Source organism: Anomaloglossus baeobatrachus, chromosome 2 (assembly GCF_048569485.1).
Source record: "Anomaloglossus baeobatrachus isolate aAnoBae1 chromosome 2, aAnoBae1.hap1, whole genome shotgun sequence".
NCBI classification, from domain to species: Eukaryota; Metazoa; Chordata; class Amphibia; order Anura; family Aromobatidae; genus Anomaloglossus; species Anomaloglossus baeobatrachus.
The window spans coordinates 410,130,155-410,154,479 of NC_134354.1; the positions used below are offsets into that span (position 1 = coordinate 410,130,155).

The 24,325-nt window shown below is 50.5% G+C and overlaps 1 protein-coding gene across 1 annotated transcript in view; it reads left to right on the forward strand.

The window, feature by feature from the left end:
• The first annotated feature begins 1,929 nt into the window (after positions 1-1,929).
• NFYC (nuclear transcription factor Y subunit gamma) overlaps positions 1,930-24,325 on the forward strand; it is a 97,547-nt gene continuing 75,151 nt past the window's right edge. Inside the window, exon 1 of the mRNA XM_075336122.1 lies at positions 1,930-2,148. The gene's annotated coding sequence lies outside the window, so the exon portion shown is untranslated. The remainder of the gene's footprint in view (positions 2,149-24,325) is intronic.

A 24,325-nucleotide genomic window follows, 5' to 3' on the forward strand; every position in this document is an offset into this window, starting at 1 on the left:
AGGTTATAAAAGGGGCTGGAGACAACATGGAGGTGCGCAGTCTTCATTTAGAGTTCTTGGTGGCATAAGCCTTGTTGGAAGCGGTAGGTAGGGCTAGGCGAACGGTGCCTGTCACGCCAAGGTTCGTGGCTCAGCACATGAGGGTCAGGCGCCGTGCTTCCTTGCTACCGTTCCTGTTGTGCTAGAGCAGTCCAGTGGCGTTAACTGGGCTGCGGCTGCTGCGTCACCTGTTCAGTTGTGCCTCCTACGCACACGGACAGTGTACCTGCTGCGCCACCTGTCCAGTTGTGCCCTCTACGCGCACGGACAGCACACCCCAGAACCCCTGTGAAGTCAACAGGGTGTTCCTGGATTGGGTGTGTGAACCCTATTATCATCCTCGGCTTCCCAGTCAAATGCTACTGGTGTGACTACATGGTCTGACGTGTCCTTTACACACATGGATAGTCGAGTGGTGGCCAGAAACGCTAATCAGAGGACCGCTCGGCCTGACGTGTCTTACACACGTGGCCGACAGGGCGCTGTCGCAGCGGTCTTCTCGGTCAACGCTAACTGGTTACCATCCGGCCTGACGTGTTGTTACACACGTGGTCGGAGTAGCGTCCGCTCCACCGAAACGCTAACTGGGTTGTCGTCCGGTCTGACGTGTCCCTAAACACGTGACCGGTTCCTTGAGTAATTTCAGAGCCATCCAGCTCTATAGTCTCCGCCTAACCCACAGGGTGCCAGCAACTCCATTACCATCTGGAGCACGGTGGGCCCTGACTGGCGATTGGGATATATACCCCTGGTCCTAATCTGCCGGTCCCCCCGTAACACACAGGGTACTGCACCTCACCTGAGGTGCAGTATTCATCTCGGATACGGAGGAGGTCGTCACCGGTAACCACCACCAATACACTCATCCAACACATAAACACGGGAGCTCTTTTACTGGCACTGGGCTAGGGTAGGTGCTGGGGTGGCCATCATGATGTATGGGACCTCTTGCCCACTAGTTCAGGAACCCGGGAGGCGGGTCACCAACAGGGGAAGTTAGGAGCCATCTCTCACACAACAGGCAGATAGCACCGGACAGTGTCCGAGTCAGGTCGGACTCAGGAACAAGCAAGCAAAGACACGGATAGTCGGGGTCCGTGGTCTGGAGCTGCAGGCTCGACCTGGGTTCTTAAGAAAACAAGGGGGATCCCAGGGTGCGCGGGGAGTGGGAAGGCACCCGTGACCCGTTCCACGGCCCAGGAGCTGGGGTGAATGGAAACCGTCGAAAGGTGACGCACAGAAGGAAATACCGGCCTCGACCTCCGAAGTATCAGCATCGGCTGAAGCCCATCACAACGTAGCCCGGCACTCCAGCGACGGTGTGTTTTCAGTGAGTAAAGAACTGCACCCTCTGTGTCGTCCCATCACTGCCGGCGCTCGCAACATCGCTCCCCTGCGCCATAGGTGACTACTACCACCATCATCCTCCTCCCTGGGGCCGCGCTCTGCCTGTGGACAGCTGTACCATCTGAGCTGCGTTATCATCCGCCCCAGAACAAAACTCTATAGGGGAAATGTCCAAACTGAAAGAAAATTGTATGTGTTGCCCATAGCAGCCAATCAGATTGAAGCTTTCATAAGCAAAGCACAGATTATAGAATAAAATCTGCGCTGTGATTGGTTGCTAAAGGTAATGCGGTTGTTACAGGTTTATTATGACTGATAATAGGAAACAATAGAAGACATTTACATAACACTACATAACCCGATATATCCATAGACACAACACATATTTCCGAAATCTGGGCTTAGTCCGCAATAACATTAGGCCGCGTTACTATGGAGATCACACATCCGTCAATCCCTGTATCTCAAGTTCTTATTGGTTACTTATCAGATGTACTCGGGGTGGGTGGTGCCTGGCTGTAGTGCGCACGCGTGAAACTTCTACGGCGGGAGGGGGAAAAGGGGGCGTGAATTCTCTCCACTTGTCTCCGCCATCTTGGTTCGGTTCCCGCCGACCCCTCCCCCTTGTCTCCCGGAGCGCGCACGAAAAGGTTAACGAAAGTGTCTAATTGTTAGGTGACTTGTCTGTCAGCGGTGAGAGCAGACCCTGAGCCGCTGATCTCCGCGGACGGGTGAGGTGCAGAGCGCCGAGGCAGCGAAGCGGTGAGTGGGGCTTTTGTGTTTGGGGCTCCGGGGCGGATCGGCGCGGTGCTGGGAGATGCACAAAGTCAGAGGCTGAACTTTACAGCACGGGCCGGTGATAGGCCGCACTCCCCGCCTCGGCCCCGCTCATTGGTGGAGGCCGCGGCCTGGTCGGTGTGATTGGTCGGTTAGTCCGGAAACCAGGAGGGGGAAGGATCGGTGTGATACATGGCGGCCGGTTGTAGTCCAGTATTGTGACTATCGGAGGATGGCTGAGAGGGATGATGGGATTAATGCAGACCACACAACTAAGCTAGTGATAGATGTGAGCTGCTAGAGGGGGGTGTATTGGGGCCATGTATGAGGAGGGGGGCCCCTGAGGTGTGTGCATGGAGGGGGGATAGTGGGGTCATGTATGAGAGGAGGGGGCCCCTGAGGTGTGTGCATGGAGGGGGGATAGTGGGGCCATGTATGAGGAGGGGGCCCCTGAGGTGTGTGCATGGAGGGGGGGGATAGTGGGGCCATGTATGAGGAGGGGGCCCCTGAGGTGTGTGCATGGAGGGGGGATAGTGGGGTCATGTATGAGGAGGGGGCCCCTGAGGTGTGTGCATGGAGGGGGGATAGTGGGGTCATGTATGAGAGGAGGGGGCCCCTGAGGTGTGTGCATGGAGGGGGGATAGTGGGGTCATGTATGAGAGGAGGGGGCCCCTGAGGTGTGTGCATGGAGGGGGGATAGTGGGGCCATGTATGAGGGGGGCCCCTGAGGTGTGTGCATGGAGGGGGGGGGGATAGTGGGGCCATGTATGAGGAGGGGGCCCCTGAGGTGTGTGCATGGAGGGGGGATAGTGGGGTCATGTATGAGGAGGGGGCCCCTGAGGTGTGTGTGCATGGAGGGGGGATAGTGGGGCCATGTATGAGGAGGGGGCCCCTGAGGTGTGTGCATGGAGGGGGGATAGTGGGGTCATGTATGAGAGGAGGGGGCCCCTGAGGTGTGTGCATGGAGGGGGGATAGTGGGGCCATGTATGAGGAGGGGGCCCCTGAGGTGTGTGCATGGAGGGGGGGGATAGTGGGGGCCATGTATGAGGAGGGGGCCCCTGAGGTGTGTGCATGGAGGGGGGATAGTGGGGTCATGTATGAGGAGGGGGCCCCTGAGGTGTGTGTGCATGGAGGGGGGATAGTGGGGCCATGTATGAGGAGGGGGCCCCTGAGGTGTGTGCATGGAGAGGGGTGTATTGGGGCCATGTATGAGAGGAGGGGGCCCCTGAGGTGTGTGCATGGAGAGGGGTGTATTGGGGCCATGTATGAGAGGAGGGGGCCCCTGAGGTGTGTGTGCATGGAGGGGGGGATAGTGGGGCCATGTATGAGGAGGGGGCCACTGAGGTGTGCGCATGGAGGGGGGATAGTGGGCCATGTATGAGGAGGGGGCCCCTGAGGTGTGCGCATGGAGAGGGGTGTATTGGGGCCATGTATGAGAGGAGGGGGGCCCCTGAGGTGTGCGCATGGAGGGGGGATAGTGGGCCATGTATGAGGAGGGGGCCCCTGAGGTGTGTGCATGGAGAGGGGTGTATTGGGGCCATGTATGAGAGGAGGGGGGCCCCTGAGGTGTGCGCATGGAGGGGGGATAGTGGGGCCATGTATGAGGAGGGGGCCCCTGAGGTGTGCGCATGGAGGGGGGATAGTGGGGCCATGTATGAGGAGGGGGCCCCTGAGGTGTGTGCATGGAGGGGGGATAGTGGGCCATGTATGAGGGGGCCCCTGAGGTGTGCGCATGGAGAGGGGTGTATTGGGGCCATGTATGAGAGGAGGGAGCCCCTGAGGTGTGCGCATGGAGGGGGGATAGTGGGCCATGTATGAGGGGGCCCCTGAGGTGTGCGCATGGAGGGGGGATAGTGGGCCATGTATGAGGAGGGGGCCCCTGAGGTGTGTGCATGGAGAGGGGTGTATTGGGGCCATGTATGAGAGGAGGGGGCCCCTGAGGTGTGTGCATGGAGGGGGGATGGTGGGGCCATGTATGAGGAGGGGGCCCCTGAGGTGTGTGTGCATGGAGGGGATAGTGGGGCCATGTATGAGGAGGGGGCCCCTGAGGTGTGTGTGCATGGAGGCGGGATAGTGGGGCCATGTATGAGGAGGGGGCCCCTGAGGTGTGTGTGCATGGAGGCGGGATAGTGGGGCCATGTATGAGGAGGGGGCCCCTGAGGTGTGTGTGCATGGAGGCGGGATAGTGGGGCCATGTATGAGGGGGCCCCTGAGGTGTGTGTGCATGGAGGCGGGATAGTGGGGCCATGTATGAGGAGGGGGCCCCTGAGGTGTGTGTGCATGGAGGCGGGATAGTGGGGCCATGTATGAGGAGGGGGCCCCTGAGGTGTGTGTGCATGGAGGCGGGATAGTGGGGCCATGTATGAGGAGGGGGCCCCTGAGGTGTGTGTGCATGGAGGCGGGATAGTGGGGCCATGTATGAGGAGGGGGCCCCTGAGGTGTGTGTGCATGGAGGCGGGATAGTGGGGCCATGTATGAGGAGGGGGCCCCTGAGGTGTGTGTGCATGGAGGCGGGATAGTGGGGCCATGTATGAGGAGGGGGCCCCTGAGGTGTGTGTGCATGGAGGCGGGATAGTGGGGCCATGTATGAGGAGGGGGCCCCTGAGGTGTGTGTGCATGGAGGCGGGATAGTGGGGCCATGTATGAGGAGGGGGCCCCTGAGGTGTGTGTGCATGGAGGCGGGATAGTGGGGCCATGTATGAGGAGGGGGCCCCTGAGGTGTGTGTGCATGGAGGCGGGATAGTGGGGCCATGTATGGGGAGAGTGGGCCCTCAGGTCTGTACATGGCAGGGGGATAGTTGTCATGCACACACCTGCCTGCTGGAGTGTGCCCACAGGTGAGAAATGTGCACATAAGGCCCGTTTCACACGTCAGTGAAAAACAGACGTTTTTAACTGGCGTGTAAAACACGCACATGTCCCTCCGTGTGCCGTGAATCACGGCACACGTGGGTTGTCTAAGTGCAATCCGGGCTCCGTTCTCCGTGGCCCGTGATTGCACTTAGAGATTCACTCACCTGCGCCCGCTCCCGCTCTCCATGGTGCTGATCGCTCCCGCGGTGCAGCATCCGGCCGGCGGTGACCTCTGCAGCAGCTGCTTCCGGGTCGGCTGTGTCGTACATCATTAATATGCGCGACAGCAATCAGCCGGCACAGAAGCAGCAGGGAGGACGGGCTGCAGAGGACATCGCTGGACGCCGGGTGAGTTAAAATGTTTTTTATTTTAAAAGCACATTTTTTTCTGGCACGTGTTTCACGGACCACACCACTGCGTGCTCCGTGGGACATCAGTGATGCCAGAAAAAATGGACATGTCTCCGTGCGGTAATCACGGACACGCGGGTACGCTGCACGGAGACACGTGCAGTGAAAAATCACTGACGTGTGAGCAGACCCATTCATTATAATGGGTCCGCGTATGTCAGTGATTCTGGTACGTTTAAAAAAAAAGCACAAACGTCCCAGAATCACTGACGTGTGAAAGGGGCCTAAGAGGCAGTGTGCCCACTCCCCACTATGTACCTACACAAGTGTTCTGCAATACACTACATACAGTGAAAATCTCATGTAATGATGTCGCTGCTTTCTATAGAAACGGTGTATAAATGAAAGTGTTGGAACACGCCTCTGTAAGGGAATCTGTCCCTAAGATCAGCCCTCCTAAGCAGTGTCTGGGCATGTAGGTATAGGAAGCTGAATAAAATGATACTTTGACATTTGAGATCCAATGTCTTGTATGTAAATGAGCTGTTAAGATCTGTGGGCCGTACATAGATCTCCCTGAGAGTCTGCATTCATGTATGATTGCCCAATCACAAGCAGCCAGCAACATGCAAGGGAAAGAAGTACACCCCACATTACCTTGGAGCGGGTTTCTCAGTGTGAAGCTTGTGGTCTCACTGCAGATCTGTGTGATTACTGACACTTCAGCTTTCATCTTATGGCAGCCAGGATGGGGGAGGGGCAGTACAGCAGAGCTGACATGATTGTGAGAGCAGAGCTGATACCGTAGAAGTATTTGTAATGCGACTGCTCAGCTCTGCTGTACTCTCTCCACCATGTAATCACACCGCTCTGCAGTGACGTGGCTCTCTTTAGATGTCTCATACTGGCAAACCATCTTAAATCTATTATGGGGGTGTTTGTTCTTTATTACCCCATATCTTGCGGCCTGCTTATGTTTAAGCAAGGTCAATCTGAGGGGAAATACACGCCCTCAGATATAGATTTTCAGTGACATCTGTGTTTGGCCCATAGATCTATCAGCTATAATAAATTGTCTATTTCTCTGGGATAAGACATTGATTCGCATATACTGTATCAAAGTATCATTTTACTCGTCTTCCTATGATCTACATGTCCGTATAGACGTCCCAGGAGGGTTGGGCCTTCTCACAGATTCTCTTTAAAGGGATTCTGTCAGCACAGGGTTATTGTACAAACCAGTGTCCAAACATATAAATACACCTTATCACCTGCTTGTTTTCCTTCAGTGGCACCCTTCTCTAGCTCTATGAAGCCAGACCTGTCAAAGTAGAGGGGAGGGTGGAGATGAGGGAAAACAAGCTGGAAGAAAGGTGAATTTAAATGATTGGCCCTGACGTGATGCACGAGCGCCTGTACTCCATTTTACCTGTATATGTTTCCCGCTCTACCCATCTATGTGGGTCCCAGAGGTCGAACACTCATTGACCATTAAGTTATAATCAGAAAACCCATTTAAAGGGAACCTGTCAGCAGAAATTTCGCAATAAACCTAAAAGATTCCCCTTCTGCAGCTCCTGGGCTGCATTCTAGAAAGGTTCCTGTTGCTTTTGTGCCCCCTTTGAGACCTAAATGAATACTTTTTAAAGTCTTACCTTTTTGTATGCAAATGTGTTTTTATGGTCACGGGGGCGGACTGTCTTGCGTCCGTTATTCGCCTCCTGCTGCTTTAGGCCGTCCCTCATTGCTCATTCCCATACATGAGGAGGCCGCCCAGTGCTCCAGAGGTCTCGCGCATGCCCAGTGGCACTATCACAGGACAGCACTGTGTAAAGCGTGACTGCTGGTGAGATGATTGCGCAGGCACGAGATTATGGGCGGCGCTGTGATTGTCATCAGCAGCGTCATCCAAGGACACGCCCATAATCTCGCGCCCACGCTTTTCCATCTGTTTCCATCGTTATGCGCAAGCGCTGGCCATATGAACCACGTTACCTATTACCGCGGGTACTTGGATGACGCTGCTGATGACAATCACAGCGCCGCCCATAATCTTGCGCCTGCGCAATCACCTCACCAGCGGTCACAATTTACACAGACTATGGAGCGCAGCATGAACCTCTGGACACTGAGAAGTGGTGACATTCTGGAGGTCTCAGTGAACTTTGTTTCTAATAAACTTGTGAATGAGGGACAGTCTCTCTTGTGGGGCTTGTTTTTTGCTTTATTAAGGTTTCCATTTGTGAACTATGTCAGAATTCTCGGACTATGGCGCAGCCAATTTTGACCAAGCCAAATTCTTACCACTGTCACTTTATGATGTATTGTAGCAAGAAGAGAATGGCACTTCCTGTATATGCGTCGGAGATATTGGGGTGCACTTCAGGTTCCAAAGCCAAACAGTGAGAAGTATACAAGGCACTCCCAAGATGATTTGAAGAAAAATTTATTCATGTGCGTAACAAAAACGTTTTCGGTCCTATGTGGACCTTCCTCAGTAGCACATGTGTGAGGGAACACGCTGTGTGGGCTGTCATGCAGCCATGCAACCCCCATACAGCGGTGGATTCCGCATCTGACAGCCCACACAGCGTGTTCCCTCACACGTGCTACTGAGGAAGGTCTACATAGGACCGAAAACGTTTTTGTTACGCACATGAATAAATTTTTCTTCAAATCATCTTGGGAGTGCCTTGTATACTTCTCACTTTATGATGTATTGACTCTGGAAAGTTTCAACGGATCCTGGTGATTCTGAGAACGTATTCTTCAATTTATATAAAAATTTAAAAAAGTACGTTATGGTAATGGTAAATTTAGGACGATATATACTGTATTTTTTGGATTATAAGACGCACTTTTCCTCCCAAAAATGTGGGATTAAAGTGAGGGGTGCGTTTTATAATCTGTAGCATACCAGGGGTGGTGTAAAGGGGTTGCAAAGGGCAGGGGAAGGCTGTGGTGGCTGGGCTGGTGCGGGGTCTCCGGCAGCTGTGCGGGGTCTGCACGTGGTCTCTGGCGGCTGGACTGGTGCTGCTGTGCGAGGTCTCCGACACCTTTTACTGGCGCTGTGGGTCAGCCGGTGAAGACTTAAAATAATGCATCCCGGAGTCGGCGCAAGCGCAGTTAGTGCTATCGGCTCAAGCCCTCATCTGCGCAGGTGTCTCCTCCGGCCCATTGCTCTCCCTCCAGCGGACTTGAGGAAAATGGCGCCTAGAGGTGTCGATTGCGCAGATGAGATCTTGGCTTGCCATTGAGCCTAGAGCTCAATCTGTGCTGACTCCGGGCGCCATCTCTGTGAAGCCCTTAATGTCCGCAGCAGCCGCAGTCCGAGCCCCAGGACGGCAGCAACAGCAGCCCGAGCCCAAGCACAGCTTCCTCCACCACCGCTACTTTCCCCTCTGGTAAGAAACCATCGGTTTACAAGACAGACCCCATTTTTTTTTTCACCTTTTTCTTGCTCTGAATTTTATAATCCGGAAAAACTAAAGATTACGTTTTTTTTTTTTCATTTGTGAAAATATCCGAATTTTGGCAACTTGGAAAATTGGAATTTGGAAAATTAATTTGTATGCACTTAAATTGGATAGTTATGTCACAAAGTAATAAACATTTTCCACATGTCTATTTACATCAGCACAAATTTTGAAACATTAACTTTTTTTTTTTTGATGGGAAGTTAGGCTCTGTGCGCACTAGTGCGTTTTTCCCGCGGATTTGCCGCGGAAATTTCTTGAGAAATGTCTGCAATCTTTGTGCAGACATTTACCAGCAAATTCTATGGTAAAAAAAAAAAAGCTGTGCGGATTTTTCTCAAGAAATTTTTTTGAAGAATTTCTCGAGAAACTTTCTTGAGAAAATGAACATGTCCATTATTTCCGCAGGTACCCTGCGGATTTCGGCAGTACAGCCTGCAAAAATCCGCAGGGAACCACCCGCGGGAAAATCGCGGCTAATCCGCGGCAAATCCGCATGCGGATTTGGTGCGGATTTTTTCCGGAGGTCCGGAAATCTTTCACTCCCAGAAGTTTCTCAAGAAATTTTCTTGAGAAACTTCTCATTTCTAGTGCGCACATAGCCTTAAATGTTTATCAGCAATTTCTCATTTTTACAACAAAATTTACAAAACCAATTTTTTAGGGACCACATCACACTTGAAGGGACTTTGAGGGACCTAGGTGACAGAAAATACCCAAGTGACCCCATTCTAAAAACTGCACACCTTATACTGCTTAAAACCACATCCAAGAAGTTTATTAACCTTTAAGGTGCTTCAGAGCAATTAATGCAAAGTGTAATGAAAACATTATTTCCCCTCCCCCCCCCCCCCTCCCAAAAAAAGATAATTAAAAAAAAAACTACTTTACCACCAGTGTATTCAGTTTTTACAAGAAATAAAACGATAACATAGGGTCCAAAACGTGTTATCCACTTTCTTTTGAGGGTAGCAGTACCCCACATGTGGTCAGAACCCCTGTTTGGACAAACGCCAGAACTCGGAACAGAAGGAGCAATGTTTGAATTTTGGAACACATTTGTTTAAAATAAATTGCCATTTTGGAAACTGGACCCCCTCAAGCTATTTATGTAGGGTTGTGTTTCACATTTTGAACCCATAGGTGCTTCAGAGAACTTTTGTAAAATATTTGTGAAAATGATGGTTACGTTTTTGTGGGTTTTTCCGCTAACATATTATGTTAGTCCAAAATATGTAGTTTTGACAATGGATACTAGAGAATGGACAACATAATTTCTTACGTACTTTCTCCTGAGCACAGTGATATCCCGTTCAGGGTTAAAAATGAATGTTTAGGCACATGCCGTTGCTCGGAACGCGAACAGCATTATTTAATTTTTGGAACACAAATTTGGACTAGTTGTTGCATTAGCGGACCCCCTGAGGTGCCAAAAATGCGGAAACCCCCACATGTGACCCCATTTGGCAACCTAAACCCTGTAATGAATTCATATATTGTTGTGGTGAGTATTTTTAACCCACGTATTAAACAGAATTTTATTAGACTGGGCCGTGAAGACGAAAAATGTAGGTATTTTCCACTAAAATTTTACTTTAGCCTCAAAATTTTAATTCACACGAAGAGGTAACGAGAAAATGGGCAGGACAATTTGTTATGCAATTCTTACTGAACGTGGCAGAATCCCATATGTTGTTGTACACTACTATTTTTGAGTACAGAGCTGGGATTGGATGGGAAGGAGTGCAACTTGGTATTTAGATCACAGATTTTGTGTTTGAATAGATTGTGACCTCCATTAGCAGAAACCCCACAAGTGACCCCATGTTGGAAATGTTACTGTGTAAGGAACTCATCTGGAAGTTTAGTGACTATTTTGACCCCACAGGTGCCGCACAGAATTTTGTTACATTGGGAAGTAGAAATATAATATTTTAGTGGTAAAAATGTAATATTTTTTTTTATTTGCAAGAATGTCAGTTACACAAGGGATAAAAGGTAAAAATGGACCTTGCATGTCCTAAAATATATAATATATTGGGTACAGTATACAAATGTGCTGAATATGTTTTCATAAGAATCTGGAGAAGTTATAAATTGTCCTATAAATGTCTGTTCTATTCCTGATCAAAGGATAGTTGAGAATCTGTGCTGTACTTTAGGTACACATGTAGTGAAGCTCCTCCTAGAGAAGGGTAAGGCTATGTGCGCACGTTGCGTACTAGCCCTGCAGAAATTTCTGCAGCGATCTGAAGAGCACACGTGCGCTTCAAATCGCTGCAGAAAATGTCCATATAGAAAAAAAAAAGCCGATTCCATGCGCTCTGCCTGCAGCTCCTGCCATAGACAGAGCAGGGGCTGCCGGCAAAGCGCACGGAAGAAGTGACATGTCACTTCTTAGAATGCGCGCTTCGGGCAGTAGCCGAAGCGCTGCGCTCCAAGACGCCACGTGCGCACGGCCCCTGCACACTCTCCATAGACTGTGGAGGGGAGGCAGGACGCATGCAGTTACGCTGCGCTACAAAGCGCAGCGTAACTGCATGTATTTACGCAACATGCGCACATAGCCTAAAACACACTGGGATGGAGCACACCTGCACTCCTCTCAGAACTGCTAGAACAGGGTCTTGCTTTTGTAACGGATGAATGAGAATAATGAAGGTAAACAGCAGCTAGAAGAAAACTTCAGATTCAGTATGTTTGAGATGGAAGCAACTGTAACTGAGGAGCAAACAGATATTACTACAGAAGAACAGCAAAATTATACTTTAGAATTCAGTGGTTAGTGCACTGCTGGGGTCTTGGGTTCAAATCCCACCACGGACAACATCTACAAAGAGTTTGTATGTTCTCCCGTGTCTTGCAAGGGTTATGTTTTGGTTCTCCGGTTTCCTCCCACACTCCAAAGACATACTGATTGGGGCTCACAATCTAAATTTCCTGTGGGGACAGTGATGATCACATCTGTAAAGTGCTGGGGGATTAATAGTGCTATATTAATAATGAAATACCGTATTTTCCGGCGTATAAGACGACTGGGCATATAAGATAACCCCCAACTTTTCCAGTTAAATTAAACCTAGAGTTTGGGATATACCTTATATGCTCGAATGTAAGCCAAGGCCCCTATTTTGCCACAAAAAAGTGGGAAACCTTATTGACTCGAGTATAAGCCTAGGGTGGGAAATGCAGCAGCTACTGGAAAATTTTAAAAATAAAAATGGATCCCAATAAAATGCACTGTGCCCCATCCTGGTCTCCCCTTGTAGTAATGTGCCCATCCTTGTGCCCCTTCCTTGGGCCCTCTAGTAATGTGCCCATTGTTTAGTAATATCCCCTGTAGTAATGTGCCCATTTAGTATTGCCCTCCTACTGGTCCCCTTCTTGTCCCCTATTATGCCATTGTTTACACACAATAAAAAAAAAGTATTCTCACCAGTCCTCCATGCCCTCGGTTGCTTCTTGCGGACCGCAGGCACATAGTCTCTTGGTGATCTCGTCCAGTGCACGGAGCCGCCGCTGCAGGCTGCCATCATAGCTTTACTGCAGTTGAATGCTTTATGGCGGTGTTGCCGCAAAGCATTAAACTGCTGTAAAGCGCTGATGGCAGCGGCGGCTCCGTGCATCGGATGGGATCATTGAGAGGTGCTTCTTGCAGACTGCAAGCACACAGACCAATACACAGAGCCGCCGCTGCTGTCAGCACTTTACTGCAGTTGAATGCTTTGTGCCGCCACCATAAAGCATTCAACTACAGTAAAGCCATGATGACAGACAGCAGCCCCGTGCACCTGACGCAATCACCGAGGGGGTCTATATGCATGAGGAGGTAATAGGATACAAGGGCGGGCCAGAGGGATGCGCTACCGCATAGTCTGAGACAGCGAGGGCTAATTATATGCCCTATAAGACGACATCCGGCATATAAGACGACCCCTGACTTTTGATTTTCAGGGGTTAAAAAGTCATCTTATACGCTGGAAAATATGTTAAATTAATAATCTTGTTGAAGATGCTTCAAATCTCTCTCCTATTTATCACATGCGCTGTGTTCTGCACACGCTGCAGCCGGCAATAAGAGTCTGCAAACGGGACCTGCCGGAACTCTGATTGGGAAGGTGAGGAAATCGGGTTATGCTGTCACAACCCATAGAATTGCTTCCATCTTGAGGAGACGTGCTGTGGGAAAGGGGCAATGGTCGATAAAGCCACTCAGTTTAGCAGCACTTATTTAATGATTGAGCTGAAACCCGTTCTTGTAGATTTGGCCAACCCTCTAGTAACACTAAATGAAGGTCACTGGACACAGGTGGCTGAATTGAAAGAGTTGCTTCATCTCCCAGGTTTCCCCCTTATGAGCTGCGGCCACCACAGCATTCCAGAATACTCTATATAACCGCCCAGGTCGCTCTGTATAATGTAAAAAAAAAAACTATACTCACCTGGGGGGCGGTCTGGTCTGACGGTGTCGCTGCTCTCGGTCAGGCAGCTCCTCCATCTTCTGCGATCTCTGTCCTGCTCAGCTCCGTGTACATAACGCATCCTGTATCATCCACACAGATGCATCCATTGCGCTCCTGCACATGCGCACTTTGCCCAGCTGAGGTCAGAGCAATGTACTATAATGCGCAGGCGTGAGAAAAGATGACAGACCGCCTGCATATGCACTACAGTACATTGAGCTGCCCTCAATTGGACAGATCAAAGTGTACAGGCGGTCTTTGACCTTTTCTCGTGCCTGCGCCTTATAGTACTTTACTCTGCCCTCAGCAGGACAGGTCTATCTGAATGACGCAGGACGCCCCATGTACACGGGGCTGGGCAGGAGGACGGTGATCGCACAAGACAGAGAAGGCACCGAACAGAGACGAGGGTCACCCATTGGACCGGACCACCCCCTAGGTGAGTATTATAAAGGTGTTTTCTTTGTCGCTCCATTGGGAGACCCAGACAATTGGGTGTATAGCTTCTGCCTCCGGAGGCCACACAAAGTATTACACTTTAAAAAGTGTAACCCCTCCCCTCTGCCTATACACCCTCCCGTGCATCACGGGCCCATCAGTTTTTTGCTTTGTGTTGAAGGAGGCACACATTCACGCAAGCTCCATATTTTAGTCAGCAGCAGCTGCTGACTTTATCGGATGGAAGAAAAGAGGGCCCCTAACAGGGCTCCCGGCATGCTCCCTTCTCACCCCACTATTGTCGGCGGTGCTGTTAAGGTTGAGGTACCCATTGCGGGTACAAAGGCTGGAGCCACATGCCGTTATCCTTCCCCATCCCTTAGAGGCTCTGGGAGAAGTGGGATCCTAACCGGTCACCATGCACTGGGACCGGGCTCCCTCCGCAGCCCCTGGGGGAATCTGACGGACAGGAGACCGGGTATCATCAGGGACAGGCCCTGCTTCTCAGAGGTACTCTGTGTCCCCTTGGGGACGGCGCATAGAGCGCCTGTGTAACAGACGCTGCAGCGGCTGCTGTGTGTTTTGTGTCGCCGGGACTACCGCGCCGACCGCGCCTGTTTGCCGGCCGCGTTACTAAATTTAGTCCCCGGCTTCTGCGGCCTAGTACCACATACTCCCGCCCCCGGGCCTGCCAGTCAGGGGTAAGGGCGGGACGCTAGACTGGACGTCAGCGGTGAGGGCTGGAGCATACTTGGGTATCCTCCTCCCCCCTCACTGAGCACTGTGGGGCACCAGATTCCCGCACTTTATGAGTCACGCCCACGGCTCCCTCCTCCTCTGAGAACGCTGGCAGCCATTGTTATAATCACTATGTGAGCAAGGATGGTTGACCTTAGGGAGATCAACATCCACCACTGCGGAGACACCATCATGTGTTTCTCAACGCAGTGATTCTAGAGCAATGCCCCCTGGGAAATATTCAAAGCAAGAAGGCCTGCGGAGACACCATCACATGTTTCTCAACGCTGGCAGAAAACTAGCCAGGTCTTTCACCGGGAAGGAACAACCACGGGAAGGGCAGTCTCCAGTCAAGGAGACCACCTATGCCAAACATGGTATCCATCCACAGACAGCCGTTTCGGGGTATTTGCCCCTCATCAGTGTGGAGTAGGAATCTGGCTAGTGGGACATTGCCTAGTAAAAGACTATGTGAGCAAGGATGGTTGACCTTAGGGAGATCCAGGGCTAATAAAATAATGGGATGTATTAAAAGAGGTATAAGTGTTCATGAAAAAAATATAGTTCTACCTCTGTACAAGTCACTAGTGCGACCGCACGTAGAATACTGTGTACAATTCTGGTCACCGATATATAAGAAGGACATAGCTGAACTGGAGAGGGTGCAAAGAAGAGCGACCAAGATTATTAGAGGAATGGGGGGGCTGCAATACGAAGACAGGTTATTAAACTTGGGTTTATTTAGTCTGGAAAAACGAAGGCTTAGGGGAGATCTAATCACAATGTATAAATATATGAGGGGACAGTACAGAGACCTTTCCAAAGATCTATTTACACCTAGGCCTGCGACTGGAACACGGGGGCATCCGCTACGTCTTGAGGAAAGAAGGTTTAATCATAATCACAGACGAGGATTCTTTACTGTACGAGCAGTGAGACTGTGGAATTCTCTGCCGCATGATGTTGTAATGAGTGATTCACTACTAACATTTAAGCAGAGCCTGGATGCCTTTCTTGAAAAATTTAATATAACCAGTTATGTATATTAGATTTTATGACAGGGTATTGATCCAGGGAACTAGTCTGATTGCCGGATGTGGAGTCAGGAAGGAAATTTTTTCCCCATTGGAACTTGTTTGCCACATTGGGGTTTTTTGCCTTCCTCTGGATCAACATGTTAGGCTACGGGTTGAACTAGATGGACTTAGAGTCTCCCTTCAACCTTAAAACTATGATACTATGATACTTCTGCCGGTGGAGAACTTCAGACCGAGCTCCACAGCTCTGGGAGGCCCAGGCAGGGAATCTGGTGGACACACAACCGCTTTGGGCGGTCGGTAAGCCGCACCGGTTACCACGTGCTGGCCCCCCTGGGTGCCGAAATATATATATATATATATATATTTATTATATTATATTATATACATTTGCTCTGTTCGGCCGCATTATTTGCTTTTGGCTATATACCCTCACTGATTGCTCTAAGAGGAGACAACAGCATGTCGTACGCAAAAAGCAAGGGTGCCAAGGCACAGGCTTATTTTGCAACCTGTACCTCTTGTGCGGCTATGTTACCTGCAGGTTCCACCTACCCTCATTGTGTGCAATGCTCGGCCCCTGTGACACTCACTCAGCCGGAGCCTCAGGCACTGGTGGGACCCTCGGCCCAGGTAGAACCACCGGCTTCCACTGTCCAGGTGGCAGGGACAGAGTTTGCAGTGTTGGCTGAGAAACTTTCTGAGTCACTTTCACAATCCATGGCTCAGTCTATGGACAGATGGTCTGCTAAGATACTAGAAGCTTTGCAGTCCAGACCGGTAACACAGGCCCCGGGCACTGTTGAATCATTGCCCCCAGGCCCCCCTCGGTCGGCGCAGCAAAGTGCTCCTGGGGTGACTCCTAGGTCCCACGGTGAGGACTCCGACACGGACCGCAGTCCCAGACCGGCTAAGCGGGCTCGCTGGGAACTTCCCTCGACTTCATCACACTGCTCAGGGTCTCAGCATGAGGACTCTCTGGAGGATGAAGCGGAGGTTGCAGATCAGGGCTCTGATCCTGACGTTGCTCTCAATCTTGATACACCTGAAGGGGACGCCATAGTAAATGACCTTATAGCGTCCATCAACCAGGTGCTAGAACTTTCTCCTCCAACTCCACCGATAGAGGAGTCAGCTTCACAGCAGGAGAAACACCAATTTAGGTTTCCCAAACGTACACGGAGTGCGTTTTTCGATCACTCCAACTTCAGAGATGCGGTCCAGAAGCACCGAGCATTTCCGGACAAGCGCTTTACTAAGCGCCTTAATGACGCACGTTACCCCTTCCCCCCTGACGTAGTTAAGGGTTGGGCTCAGTGTCCCAAGGTGGATCCTCCAGTCTCTAGACTGGCGGCTAGATCCATAGTAGCAGTGGCAGATGGTTCATCGCTCAAGGATGCCACTGACAGGCAAATAGAGCTCCTGATGAAATCCATCTATGAAGCCATAGGCGCGTCTTTTGCTCCGGCATTCGCAGCCGTATGGGCACTCCAAGCTATCTCAGCTTGTCTGTCTGAGATTAACGCAGTCACACGTGCCTCTACTCCGCAGGTTGTGTCTTTGACCTCTCAGGCGTCGGCCTTTTCGTCCTACGCCATGAACGCCGTCCTGGACTCTGCGAGCCGTACAGCGGTAGCATCCGCCAATTCGGTGGCAGTTTGCAGGGCCATGTGGCTACGCGAATGGAAGGCAGATTCTGCTTCCAAGAAGTTCTTAACCGGTTTGCCATTTTCTGGCGACCGTCTGTTTGGCGAGCAATTGGATGAAATTATTAAACAATCCAAGGGAAAGGACTCGTCCTTACCCCAGTCCAAACCAAACAGACCTCAGCAACGAAAGATACAACCGAGGTTTCGGTCCTTTCGGCCCTCAGCCAGGTCCCATTTCTCCACGTCCAACAGGCCACAGAAGGGCCAGAGGAACTCTGATTCATGGCGGTCTAAGTCATGTCCTAAAAAGACCGCCGGAGGAACCGCCCCCAAGGCGGCCTCTTCATGACTTTCGGCCTCCCCAAACCGCATCCTCGGTCGGTGGCAGGCTCTCCCGCTTTTGCGACGCCTGGTTGCCACATGTCCAAGACCGATGCGTGAGAGACATTCTGTCTCACGGTTACAGGATAGAGCTCAGCTCTCGTCCTCCGACTCGTTTCTTCAGAACATCTCCGCCCCCCGAGCGAGCCGATGCACTTTTTCAGGTGGTGGACACTCTGAAGGCAGAAGGAGTGGTGATCCCCGTTCCCCTTCAAGAATGTGGTCGCGGTTTTTACTCCAACTTGTTTGTGGTGCCAAAAAAGGACGGATCATTCCGTCCCGTTCTGGACCTCAAACTGCTCAACAGACACGTGAAAACCAGACGGTTCCGGATGGAATCTCTCCGCTCCGTCATCGCCTCGATGTCCCAAGGAGACTTCCTAGCATCAATCGACATCAGGGATGCTTATCTCCACGTGCCGATTGCACCAGAGCATCAGTGCTTCCTGCATTTCGCCATCGGAGACGAACACCTTCAGTTCGTGGCACTGCCTTTCGGCCTGGCGACAGCCCCACGGGTCTTCACCAAGGTCGTGGCGGTCCTACACTCTCAGGGACACTCGGTGATCCCTTACTTAGACGATCTTCTAGTCAAGGCACCCTCCCGGGTGGCATGCCAACACAGCCTGAACACTGCTCTGGAGACTCTCCAGAGGTTCGGGTGGATCATCAATTTCCCAAAGTCAAAATTGACACCGACCCAATCGCTAACTTACCTCGGGATGGAGTTTCATACTCTCTCAGCGATAGTGAAGCTACCGCTGGACAAACAGCGTTCACTACAGACAGGGGTGCAATCTCTCCTTCGAGCCCAGTCACACCCCTTGAGGCACCTCATGCACTTCCTAGGGAAGATGGTGGCAGCAATGTAGGCAGTTCCCTTTGCGCAGTTTCATCTGCGTCCACTCCAATGGGACATTCTCCGCAAATGGGACAGGAGGTCGACGTCCCTCGACAGGAACGTCTCCCTTTCTCGGGCAGCCAAAACCTCTCTTCAGTGGTGGCTTCTTCCCACTTCTTTGTCGAAGGGAAAATCCTTCCTGCCCCCATCCTGGGCTGTGGTCACGACGGACGCGAGTCTGTCAGGGTGGGGAGCGGTCTTCCTCCACCACAGGGCTCAGGGAACCTGGACTCCGACAGAGTCCTCCCTTCAGATCAATGTTCTGGAGATAAGGGCAGTGTATCTAGCCCTAAAGGCGTTCCAGCTGTGGCTGGAGGGCAGGCAGATCCGAATTCAGTCGGACAACACCACGGCGGTGGCGTACATCAACCACCAAGGCGGCACACGCAGTCGTCAAGCCTTCCAAGAAGTTCGGTGGATTCTGCTGTGGGCGGAAGCCACAGCCTCCACCATCTCCGCAGTTCACATCCCGGGAGTAGAAAACTGGGAAGCAGACTTTCTCAGTCGCCAGGGCATGGACGCAGGGGAATGGTCTCTTCACCCGGACGTGTTTCAAGAGATCTGTTGCCGCTGTGGAACGCCGGACGTCGACCTAATGGCGTCCCGGCACAACAACAAAGTCCCGGCATTCATGGCACGGTCTCAAGATCACAGAGCTCTGGCGGCAGACGCATTAGTTCAGGATTGGTCGCAGTTTCGACTGCCTTATGTATTTCCTCCTCTGGCACTGCTGCCCAGAGTGTTACGCAAGATCAGGTCCGACTGCCGCCGCGCCATCCTCATCGCCCCAGACTGGCCGAGGAGGTCGTGGTACCCGGATCTGTGGCATCTCACGGTGGGTCAACCGTGGGCACTACCAGACCGACCAGACTTGCTGTCTCAAGGGCCATTTTTCCATCTGAATTCTGCGGCCCTCAACCTGACTGTGTGGCCATTGAGTCCTGGATCCTAGCGTCCTCAGGGTTATCTCAAGAGGTCATTGCCACTATGAGACAGGCCAGGAAACCAACGTCCGCCAAGATCTACCACAGGACGTGGAGGATCTTCTTATCCTGGTGCTCTGATCAGGGTTTTACTCCCTGGCCGTTTGCCTTGCCCACTTTTCTGTCTTTCCTTCAATCCGGAATGGACAAGGGTTTGTCTCTCGGCTCTCTCAAGGGACAAGTATCGGCGCTTTCCGTGTTTTTTCAAAAGCGTCTAGCCAGGCTTCCGCAGGTCCGCACGTTCCTGCAGGGGGTTTGCCACATAGTCCCACCTTACAAGCGTCCGCTAGAACCCTGAGATCTTAACAGGGTGCTAACGGCTCTTCAGAAACCACCTTTCGAGCCGATGCGGGATGTCTCTCTATCACGCCTTTCGCAGAAGGTGGTCTTCCTAGTGGCAGTCACATCACTTCGGAGAGTGTCTGAGCTAGCAGCGCTGTCATGCAAAGCCCCCTTCCTGGTGTTTCACCAGGATAAGGTGGTTCTGCGCCCGGTCCCGGAATTTCTCCCTAAGGTGGTATCCCCTTTTCATCTCAATCAGGATATCTCCTTACCTTCTTTTTGCCCTAATCCAGTTCACCAATGTGAAAAGGATTTGCACTTGTTAGATCTCGTGAGAGCACTCAGGCTCTACATTTCTCGCACGGCGCCCCTGCGCCGTTCAGATGCGCTCTTTGTCCTTGTCGCTGGCCAGCGTAAGAGGTCGCAGGCTTCCAAGTCAACCTTGGCTCGGTGGATCAAGGAACCGATTCTTGAAGCCTACCGTTCGTCTGGGCTTCCGATTCCTTCAGGGCTGAAAGCCCATTCTACCTTCTAACAGAGCCGTAGGTGCGTCCTGGGCATTGCGGCACCAGGCTACGGCTCAGCAGGTGTGTCAGGCGGCTACCTGGTCGAGTCTGCACACTTTCACGAAACACTATCAGGTGCATGCCTATGCTTCGGCAGATGCCAGCCTAGGTAGGCGAGTCCTTCAGGCGGCGGTTGCCCACCTGTAAGAGGGGGCCGTTTTACGGCTCTTTTTATCGAGGTATTCTTTTACCCACCCAGGGACTGCTTTTGGACGTCCCAATTGTCTGGGTCTCCCAATGGAGCGACAAAGAAGAAGGGAATTTTGTTTACTTACCGTAAATTCCTTTTCCTTTTCTTCTAGCTCCTATTGGGAGACCCAGCACCCGCCCCTGTTCCCTTCGGGCTGTTGTTCTTTTGTGTACACATGTTGTTCATGTTGAATTGTTCTTTGGTTCATGGTTTCAGTTCTCCGAACATCCTTCGGATTGAGTTTACCTTAGACCATTTATAAGTTTCCTCCTTCCTGCTTTTGCACCAAAACTGATGGGCCCGTGATGCACGGGAGGGTGTATAGGCAGAGGGGAGGGGTTACACTTTTTAAAGTGTAATACTTTGTGTGGCCTCCGGAGGCAGAAGCTATACTCCCAATTGTCTGGGTCTCCCAATAGGAGCTAGAAGAAAAGGAATTTACGGTAAGTAAACAAAATTCCCTTCTTTTACATTATACAGCTCGGTTTTGACTCTTGTATACAGTATTCTGGAATGTTGTGTATAAGAGCTCACTGGGGGTGGCCACAGCACATAAGGGAAAAACCTGGTCACAGGTTCCCTTAGACTCCTGCCATTTTAATAAAGGGGTGGAAGAACTTGCTATTTTTCCAGTCCCAAAGAGGAGGTTTAATTGCAGATGGCAGTGCTACTTCAATGAAACAAAGAGACACTGCTATTCAAAAATGAAAATCTTTTGGCAGCAGTTTCTGTAGACTCAAGTCATCATATATTCCTGTATGATCAACTGCTTACAAAAGGTGAAAAAAAAAGCTCTGTCTGAAGTAGCATAGACTGCACAAATGTTATTCAATACATGTTTGTTTGTTTTTTCCTACTTATTGCATGGTGTATTGCATGTTTACAATTTTATTAATATTGTGTTCTGAAGTTGTATTCCAATAATATATTTAATGTTCAATCTAAATAGATCATATTAATGATCTATTTTACATTAATGATACATTTTACTACAGTAGATTTCACATAAAGGGAATTTCTCTACAGGTTTTTGCTACCCCCATCTGAGAGCAGCATAATGTAGAGTCATCGACCCTGATTCCAGTGATGTCACTTACTGAGCTGTTTGCTGTCATTTTGATAAAATCAATGTTTTCTCTGCTGTAGATCTAGCAGTTATACAGAATTCATGAATATACTGGACTACATGGCAACATGCCAAGTAGTCCTCTAAATAAACAGTGATTTTTATCAAATCTACACTAAGCAGTCCAGTAAGTGAAACATCGCTGGAATCAGGATGTCTACCCCCTACATTATGCTGCTCTCAGATTAGGCGGTAAAAACCTTAACCGATTCCCTTAAGCATGAGCCATGTATGAGGGTGTCGTGGAGTCAGTTGTAGTCAGGGAAATTGGGAAGTCTGAGTCAGAGGTTTGGCTTACCGACTCCACTGCCTTACATTAATTACGCACAGGGTTTGGAGTATCTATACGTACTATATATACCAGTCTGTCTCCTCTACAGCATTAAGCCCCCATCACACATAGCGATATTGCTAGCGAGATCGCTGAAACGTCACAGGGCCCCTGCTGCGAGGTCACTGATCGTTACAAAACGATCAGAACCTTTTTTTGCTCATTGGTCTCCCGCTATGCAACACGCATCGGCGTGTTTGACTGCGGGAGACCAACGAGCGCTGACTGTGTCGCAGCGTACGCTGGTAAACAGGGTAAATATTGGGTAACTAAGCAAAGCGCTTTGCTTAGTTACCTGATTTTTACCCTGGTTACCAGCGTACGCCGCTTACAGGCTGCCAGCGCTGGCTCCCTGCACACGTAGCCTGGGTAAATATTGGGTAACTAAGCAAACCGCTAATTGCAACTTTCCACCTGCTTGTTTTCGCTCTCTCCACCCCCTTTTTTGATTGACTGCTCTGGCTTCATAGAGCCATAGATGGTTAGAGAGAGATGAAAATAAGGTGGATGCTACAGTTAGCGCATCAGTCATATAAAACTTTAATTTCATAAATCAGTAATACCCATGAAAATAAGTGACTTTGTAATGTATCTTACCTGGAAATTCCTTCTCCTGGACTGACCTTTCATTCTCAAAACTTTCTGTTCCTGGGTGAAATCGGTCTGCAGCGAATACAGATCTTATATTACCGAGATAGTAGATGGCAGTTGCTGCTGTCAAGTCTATTGTATAAAACTGCCATCTTCTATCTTGGTAATATAAAAATGTGAAAGATCAGTCCAGGAGGAGAAAGAAACAATATTGTCTAAGATTATATTACAAAGATGCTTATTTTCTTGTATACTATTGATTCATGATATAAAATGACTGTCACACTTTACATTTTTGGCCACGTCATGATGCACGAAGTGCCTGTACTTGGTTACAACAATTATTCTATGCTGACACCATCCCTTTTAACCCCTTACTGACCTTTGCTGTACCCTGTACGTCATGGAAGTCGATGCGTTCCCGACATATGATGTACAGGGTACGTCATGGCAATTGCGGAGGTTCCTGTGCTGTACCCCCGCAGTCACCGCCGGGTTACCGGCTGTTACAGCCGGGACCCAGCTCTCACTGCTGCTCCCAGCTGTTTAGCCCCCTTAATGGAGGCAGGGAGAGGGATCACTTGCCTCTCCCTAGCGATCGGGACCCTGTAATGTGATCACGGAAACCCGATCGCTGCCATGCAAACCCTGGGTCGTCAAAATGATGACCCCGGGTTACTGAGCTACGGATCGCCTCACAGACCATGTCAGATGCGTGATGTGTGAGGCGAAGTGTCAGTGCTGCGAGTGCAGCGTTGACCGATATAATCCACTGCAGTTGGTTATATCAGTGAGCAAACGCAGGAAAAGTAATGTCCCGTAAAGGGACTAAAGGCCGCTTTACACGCTGCTACATCGCTCAAGCGATCTCGTTGGGGTCACGGAATTTGTGACGCACATTCGGTCGCTGTAGCGATGCCGTTGCGTGTGACACCTTTGAGCGATTTTTGCATCGTTGCAAAATCGCTCATCGGTGACATGGGGGTCCATTCTCGAATATCGTTGCTGCAGCAGTAACGAAGTTGTTCCTCGTTCCTGCGGCAGCACACATAGGTACGTGTGACACCGCAGGAACGAGGAAGCTCTCCTTACCTGTCTCCCGCCCGCAATGCGGAAGGAAGGAGGTGGGCGGGATGTTCGTCCCGCTCATCTCCGCCCCTGCGCTTCTATTGGGGAGCGGTTCAGTGACGCAGCTGTGACGTCGCAGGGCAGGTAAGTAGTGTGACTGGTCCGGGCGATGTTGTGCGCCGCGGGCAGCGATTTGCCCATGTCGCACAACCGATGGGGGCGGATACCCACGCTGGCGATATCGGTCACGATATCGCAGCGTGTAAAGCGGCCTTAAGTAGAGAAGTTAAAAAAAAAAAGTTGTAAACAATGGTAAAAATATATATAAAAAAATTTCAATTAAAGAACAAAAAAGTTATTCCAATAAATACACATTTATGTAAAAAAATTAACCAAAAAACTATACATATTTGGTATCGCCGCATCTGTAAGGCTATGTGCGCACGTAGCGTAATTTCATGCATTTACGCTGAATATTGCACTGCAGCGTAAACGCATGCGTCCTGCGTCCCCGGCACAATCTATGAATGTGCATAATCCGTGAGCACAATGCTTTTTTGAACACAGCGATTTGAGAGTCAAAAATTTGACAAACTCACTGCATTTAAAAATGCCGCATGTCACTACTTTTGTGCTCTTTTGGATGCTGCTCCCTCTCTGCCTATGGGAGAGGCAGCATCTCGAACACATGAAATCGGGATCTATGCTGCAGACACACTATATCCATTACGCATTGT